This window comes from Bombyx mori, chromosome 17 (genome assembly GCF_030269925.1).
Source record: "Bombyx mori chromosome 17, ASM3026992v2".
Taxonomy (NCBI): Eukaryota; Metazoa; Arthropoda; class Insecta; order Lepidoptera; family Bombycidae; genus Bombyx; species Bombyx mori.
Window position 1 is genome coordinate 2,035,629 of NC_085123.1, and position 8,724 is coordinate 2,044,352.

The window sequence follows — 8,724 nt, forward strand, 5'->3', positions numbered from 1 at the left end:
TCCGGTTGAGATATTAACTGCGACCTTACCATTTCCAATATCTACTTAAGTAATAACTGCTTCGAAAACATAATCCGCTGTTTGATCCTATTGCAAAAACACGTACGAGGGCTGCACTAAAAGTATCGGGAATGGAATATTTCCACTGTTCCTGTCATATTAAAATATTTTTAATTGAAAACTCCTTGGTTTAAAAAATCGAACACCATTTATTTATTTAAAAAAAGATTCTCGGTCTTGTCACGAGGTTATGTCAAACTTGTTTAGTCGTTGAGAAAATGGTCTACCCGATGATATGTAGGCGAAGTAAAATGTCCCTTAGAAATAAGGTGACACTCTACAAAACTTGCATACGCCCCGTCATGACCTATGCAAGTGTAGTGTTCGCTCACGCGGCCCGCATACACTTAAAATCATTCCAAATCATTCAATCCCGTTTTTGCAGGATAGCCGTCGGAGCCCCGTGGTTCGTCAGGAACGTCGACCTCCATGACGACCTGGACTTAGAGTCCATCAGTAAGTATCTTCAGTCGGCGTCCATGCGCCACTTCGATAAAGCGGCACGACACGAGAACCCTCTCATCGTGGCCGCCGGTAACTACATTCCCGATCCTGCGGACAGAATGGAAAGCAGTCGACGTCGCCCAAAACAAGTCATCTCGGATCCTCCCGATCCACTAACGGTGCTTTTAGGTACTTCAAGCACCGGTCACTGTTCTCGTCGAACCCGTCGCTTGCGACGAAGAGCTCGACGAGTAAATTAACTCTCAGACACAGCCCACTGAGTTTCTCGCCGGATCTTCTCAGTGGGTCGCGTTTCCGATCCGGTGGTAGATTCTGCGAAGCACGGCTCTTGCTAGGGTTCGTGTTAGCAACATCGTCAGGTTGAGCCCCGTGAGCTCACCTACTAAAGTTAGGGTTACGCTGACATAGCCTCTCAAGGCTATCAGCTTAGGTAGGGAAAAAAAAAAAAAAAAAGAGAAAATGGAATTGACTCGAGAAAATTCAAGAGCGATGATTTATTATGACTTTCGAAGTGGTTTAACACAAAAACAGCGTGTTGACCGGATGATTTCTGCATTTGGTGATGAAGCCCCATCCAAAACCACAATTTATCGCTGGTTTGCTGAGTTTCAACGTGGACGTGTCAAGCTCAGTGATGATCCCCGTCAAGGTAGTCCAAAAACTGCAGTCACCCAAGAGAACGTTGATGCTGTGCGTAAGCTGATTGAGGAAGATCGACATGTGACATACCGCGAAATTCAGGCAACTTTAGACATTGGCATGAGTCTGGGCTGCACTAAAAGTATCGGGAATGGAGTATTTCCACTGTTCCTGTCATATTAAAATCTTTTTAATTGAAAACTTCTTGGTTTTAAAAATCTAATACCATTTATTTATTTAAAAAAAGATTCTCGGTCTTGTCACGAGGTTTTGTCAAACTTGTTTAGTCGTTGAGAAAATGGAATTGACTCGAGAAAATTCAAGAGCGATGATTTATTATGACTTTCGAAGTGGTTTAACACAAAAACAGTGTGTTGACCGGATGATTTCTGCATTTGGTGATGAAGCCCCATCCAAAACCACAATTTATCGCTGGTTTGCTGAGTTTCAACGTGGACGTGTCAAGCTCAGTGATGATCCCCGTCAAGGTCGTCCAAAAACTGCAGTCACCCAAGAAAACGTTGATGCTGTGCGTAAGCTGATTGAGGAAGATCAGCATGTGACATACCGCGAAATTCAGGCAACTTTAGACATTGGCATGAGTCAAATACAAATAATCTTGCATGAACAATTAGGTGTAAAAAAGTTGTTTTCCCGATGGATACCGCATTCGCTCTGTGAAGAGCAAAAAGCGGCTCGCGTTACTTAGTGCGTCAGAACTCTCGAAATATTCCACGCAGGATCCTCAAATGCTGTATACAACATTGTATCAGGTGACGAATCCTGGATATACGCGTACGAACCCGAAACAAAAAACCAGTCACGAGTTTGGGTGTTCGAAAATGAGTTAAAGCCAACAAAAATTGTTCGTTCACAGAGTGTTGCAAAAAAAATGGTGGCCACGTTTGTCTTCAAAACCGGCCATGTTACGACTATTCCTCTTGAGGGACAAAGAACGGTATGCTAGCATTTGTTTGCCACAGGTCGTTTCTGAACTCCGTAAAGAGAACTGCAACCGCCGCATCATCCTCCATCACGACAATGCGAGTTCTCACACCGCGCACAGAACAAAAGAGTTTTTAGAGCAAGAAAACATAGAATTTTTAGATCATCCGCCGTACAGTCCCGACCTAAGCCCTAATGATTTATATACTTTCCATAAAATAAAGAATAAATTGTATGGACAGAGATTTTCATCACCTGAAAAAGCTGTGGACGCCTATAAAACGGCCATTTTGGAGACCCCAACTTCCGAATGGAATGGTTGCTTCAATGATTGGTTCCATCGTATGGAAAAATGTGTCAAATTTCGCGGAGAATACTTCGAAAAGCAATAAATACATTTTTAAATAGTAATGTTGTGTCACTTCGTTAATTTCCGAAATTTTCAGTGCCGCCCATGTACATGTTAGTTGTTAATTGGAGTGTCATTACATACCGCCACAAATGCTTTTAGTTTGTCAGCAACAGTTAATCGGGGAATGATTGGAAGAGTCTGACGAAAATCTTCTGACAACACCGAAAATATCCTTAAACATTCTGTCCAGTGCCTTCAGCGACCTCGCCATCGTACATGTATTTCGGGGATGTTGCAAACTGGTGCTTAGTTGATTTGCATGTTTAGTGGTAATTTCAAGGCAGAATGTGTAGTTCATCCACCTTCTACCAATTTTACAGCTATTCCAGATGAAGCCAACGCTAGGTAGGGCTACTTCGTTTTGCGACCTGATATTTGCCAACCGTAATGAATTGTTTATTAGGAAGTATTTTTAGGAACATTTTCCCATGCTCTCGGGAGCATCAAGGAAGAAAATTCCATCAGACGTAACGCAGGTCGTCTTCTCCTTGGCATTTTAAAACAATATAACGGTAAATAAAGTTTACGCGTACTTACAAATTCATGATAGATTTTAATTTAGCAAATTATTTATTTTCTTTTTCCGAGAACCAGCTTACACTTTTACACTATTATTTCTGAAACAGTACTGTTGTGAAAAAAAAAAGTTTTTAAAACTGATCAGAAATCTGACCTCGTACTCTGTAGTACAATGTAGTAGTACTTTGAAACAAATTTCTGAACGTACCTATAAATATTTGACAACAAAGTAACAAAAGAATTCAAATGTTTCACAACTACAAACAACACGTATTCAAAAATTAAATTGTCGTATTTACTATTTTCCTTTAATTATTATTTATGTTTCTCACCGCTTAAACCTTCCCTGAACATCCATAAATATTTCAAGATCAAAATTAGGCAAATAGGTTCAGCCATTTTTGAGTTTAATGAGAAAAACAAATAGTAATTCATTTATATATGCTTAGATATATAAAAATGAATTGCTGTTTGTTAGTCTCGCTAAAACTCGAGAGCTACTGGACCGATTTGGCTAATTTTGGTCTTGAATTATTTGTGGAAGTCCAGAGAAGGTTTGAAAGGTAGATAGAAATATCAAAATGCTCGAAATTAAAATTTTTCACTCGTGGTCGGACCTCTTTTTAGTCCGCACGGGTAGGTACCACCACTCCTGGTGGTGGTTACTGGAGCCCATAGACATCTACAACGTAACCGCGCCACCCACCTTGAGATATAAGTTCTGAGGTCTCAGTATAGTTACAACGGCTACCCCACCCTTCGAACCGAAACGCATTACTGCTTCACGGCGGAAATAGGTGGGGTGGTGGTACCTACCCGCGCGAACTCACAAGAGGTCCTACCATCAGTAAAATTGACAGAATATTCTGTAATGATTGAGTGAGAGCAGTCTATTTGACTATTTTTTTTTTTTGTATTTTAATGAAGTCATTTGTTCTTTATTTAAGTGGTCTGATATATTTCCCTAGTTTACATAAAATAAAAGTCTGCCCTTTCCAATACTACATGACGATCACGACCACTCTGTCAAGAGTGACACGATTGAGAAGAAGAACATAAAATAAATTTCTGAATAAACACATAAATATTTGACAGCCAATATACATATTCGACGCTTGAAAGGCAAACGTGACTAAGCGACAATAACTGCTTTGTACATAAATGATTGCCAATAACCATATTCGATGCGCAAAAAAAAAAGTATTTCTAGGTTTATTAAAATCATTTCAATCCTACAGCTAGATTCGTTAAAATAGTTGTTTTTTTTCAGGTATTTCAACTTTAAATTAGTCTACTGTAAAGTTCACGCATTGTCAAGTCACGTTTGCCTTACACGCGTCGATTATTATTATACGTCGAACCTTTTTCGTTACTGACATTATTCTAAATTTAAAAAATCTAAAATATGCCATAAACCGAATATTCTGGATATATCTTAACATTAGATATTTGACAGTTACGAAATCAATGAACATTTTGTATGGGAAAATGATTTTTCTTTTATGTATTTTTTTCATCAATTTTCCTATATTTTTAATAGTTACTCTGCTATTCGGGACGGAGACAAATACAATAAATCAAAAATCATGAATATCCGTCCAGCCGTCCTCGAGTTATAAGAGTTGGAAAAAAGCCGACTTTGTTTTGAAATGTGATGCATTTATAAAATTAAAATAAAACTACCAAACCTATCAAACCCGGACCGTTTTGATTTGAATTTGATTTTATCGCTACCAAACTCCACAAGATCACCCGCTGAAGGTTTCCTGTAAATTTAATCAAAGTCGGTCCATCCGTTTCGGAATCTTTAAAGAACATACAGCAATACTGCGATACAGATATCAATTTTTACTAGTGATCCCGCCGTAGTCGAAATTGGACTATAATTAATTAAAATTATAAGTTTGAACATTATTAAGGCTCTATTTACAAAGACTATTATATTTCTATAATCACAAATTTCGCCAACACTACACCATAGATAAATAATATTATAGACAAACAATATTAATCTATTCTCAATTTGACCACAGACTTTAAGCAATAACAAAAGTTTGACAATAAACAAAAAAGTACATATGCGTGTGTGTGTGTGTGTGTGTGTGTAAAATACATGGTAGTGTGTTTTTTTTTTTTTTTTATTGATTTAACGTATTTTCTATGCATAATTAAAAATAAAAAATAAACATCACTCTGCACTCCTTCTGTATATACTTATACTTATCTATACTAATATTATAAAGAGGAAAGATTTGTTTGTTTGTTTGTTTCGAATAGGCTCCGAAACTACTGGACCGATTTGAAAAATTATTTTTCCATTAGAAGCCGACATTGTCCCTGATGAACATAGGCTACTTTTTTAAATTATTTTTTTATTTTATTTTTTTGGTTTCATGTGTGTTTTAATGTTTCCGAAGCGAAGCGAGGGCGGGTCGCTAGTAATATTATAAAGAGGATAAAGAGGAAAGATTTGTTTGTTTGTTTGTTTCGAATAGGCTCCAATAAACAAAAGAGTACATATGCGTGTGTGTGTGTGTGTAAAATACATGGTAGTGTGTGTAATATTTTTTTTTATTGATTTAACGTATTTTCTAAGCATAATTAAAAATAAAAATAAAACATCACTCTGCACTCCTTCTGTATATTATCTATAAGTGTGGGAAATTTCATACTCCTCCGTCCGCGCAATATTCGTAAAAGGGTGTACAAAGTTTTTGCTTCACGCTAAAATATACAAATAATATGTAGATACATATACTTACACACACTAAGAATCTTCGAAAGAGTTTTTGTTGATACACACAAAATACCACTTTATTTTTAGTGCGTATCTTTTAAAATCCAATTTAAAATATCGAATTACCACATCAATTAAAAAACGCCAATTTAAAATAACATCCAAAAGTAGTGATAACAATTACTACAACAATGTTCGAAAAGCCAACAAATTATACACTTAATTAAACAATCCGTATAGTAAAGCTATCGAGAGACACTAACAAAAGTTTATGGTTTGTTAGACATGCCAGAGACGTGTAATCCGCAGGAAACCTCGCGACAAACTGATACAGGGAAAGCAGGAACATTCCCGCGTAGAAAAACATCGGAAATAGGTTTTGCTTGATAACTAAAGCTGAAAGCTGAAATTACTTTTACGGTTTACTCTCGCGTTTTTTATTGTCATTATATTATTTTCTTGAAGCTTGGCAGTTTAGATACTAATTTAGATAATTTTCATCGACGGTAATTATGAACAAATAACACCTTAGTCATCTGTAACCACGAAAACTATACATTAATCAAAACGTCAGAAATAATAATGACATAATGAATGATGAATGACAATATAAAAGCGAGATTAAACCGTGAAAATTGTTTTAATTAACTGTATTATAACTCACGAGTGTACAACTCACGAATTCCGAAGACGGAATATAAGAAGCTTTTTTTATTTTTTTTTTATTGAATAGATGGTGGACGAGCTCACAGTCCACCTGGTGTTAAGTGGTTACTGGAGCCCATAGACATCCACAACGTAAATGCGCCACCCACCTTGAGATACAAGTTCTAAGGTCTCAAGTATAGTTACAACGGCTGCCCCACCCTTCAAACCGAAACGCATTACTGCTTCACGGCAGAAATAGGCAGGGTGGTGGTACCCACCCGCGCGGACTCACAAGAGGTCCTACCACCAGTAAAAATATATAAAAATATATAACAGAATATAATTATAATGGCTGGTTTAAACGCGAACAAATAGAGCTCTTAAATAGCGTTGTGCTCTATCGCGTTGTGCGATACTGAATGTTTATTGCATGCGTATTCCGAGCTTACCAATTTACATACTGGTACATACTGTACAGTTTACATAATGTCTGTAGATACGCAAAATGCCAATCATCTAAGACCGTAATGTGAATCGTTACTTCTTCTTTATTTACCGCCTGTAAGCTACCAAAAGCTGAAAATAGCTTGAAAATACCAGTGTCGCTAAAAATCTGCGTGTTCAAATCGTTATCTTAATTCAAATCAAATGAAATCAAATCAAATCAATTTTTTTTTATTCAACATATATGAAAGTACACACTTGTTGAACGTTAAAAAGGACTACCGCCAATTCACAAAAACTAACCTCCGTCCTGAGAAGAACTGGCAAGAAACTCAGCGGGCATGTCTTTTTTTTTTTAATATTAGATTTTTTTTTTTTATATTCATTTTTACAAGAGATATTTTAACGTAACAATTAATGCAATGTTAAAATGCCCGGAGCGAGCAACTCATTCTCACTTTGTGAAATCTTCTAGATAATCATTGATTTTATAGTAAGCTTTATTGCACAGATGTTTATGTATATGTAGGTTCTGAACATCTGGTAGGATTTTGTTGCACAGGTGCACGGGCGCACAGGCACACACAATTAGATAATCACAACTGTAGCTCAGAGAGTCGGCAAACTGAAATAACAGTGGAATGGACATCACTGAAGCAGACGGGTCCATAAGTGGAGAGACCACCACCACCGGTAAACAGGACGTGGGACCCGAGACGTCCTCCAGCCAGGTGGAATGGTGGCTTGCGAAGAGTGACCGGTAAGGAATGCATGAGGAGAGCCAATGATCGGGCTCACTGGTGTAAATTGGAAGAGGAATATGTCCAGCAGTAGGCGACTATAGCCTGCTGATGATAGTGATGATGATTTGATTAATGTTATACCTTTAAACGAGCAATTCTTGTATACTTAGTCTGGCCATAACTACTGTTACAATAAAAAATAAAAAAAAAATCTATTGCAAATAACATTTATTACTTTTACAGTGTGTTAGTTTAATACATAAATATAAAACAATTTAAAGTATAAAAAGCTTATTCGAAGTGGTCTCCATTGGCTGCAAGTCCTAAGTCATCTTTTAAAATACGCGACATGGTATACGCGACACAATACGCGACACAGGATTTCTTCGAATTCTTTCTTTTACTGCTTTGACAACCTTTTTCGTACGAACACTACGTGGACGGCCAGATCTTTTTCCGTTACAAGCAGAGGAGGTCTTGTTGCACCTATTAATAGCCCGGTACACAAACATTTTACTAATATCAAGCGTATGGAGAGTTTCAAAAATTGCATTTGGCTCCATACCTACTTTGTGTAATGCAATCACAACGATTCGGTTCTCTTTATCACCCCACTCCATTTTAATATCGCAAAATATTGTACAATGTATTGGCGCCAAAATGAGAAAACCATAGATTATACACTTAATATACTTCAATGAGCAATCATATAAAAATGACAGATTCCAAATTCAAATGTAATATTTTGCTTTTTTTTTATTGTAACAGTATTTATGGCCAGACTAAGTATATATCTAATCTGAGTCTCGGAAACGGCTCCAACGATTTTCATAAAATTTAGTATACAGGGGATTTCGGGGGCGATAAATCGATCTAGCTACGATTTATTTTCAGAAAATGTTGTTTTATTCGTGTTTTCAATAATCGACTTTATCGATAATCAACTTTATGACTCTTCCCGACATCTATTGGCGAATAATAATACTATTTTTCTTAAAAGACAACAAGATGGCGTCATCTACTAATTATGATATACAACGTTAATATATAAAGAATAAATAAGTACAATGTAGGCAGGCTTTACTGGCACTTTTAAATCGTAATGACTTCAC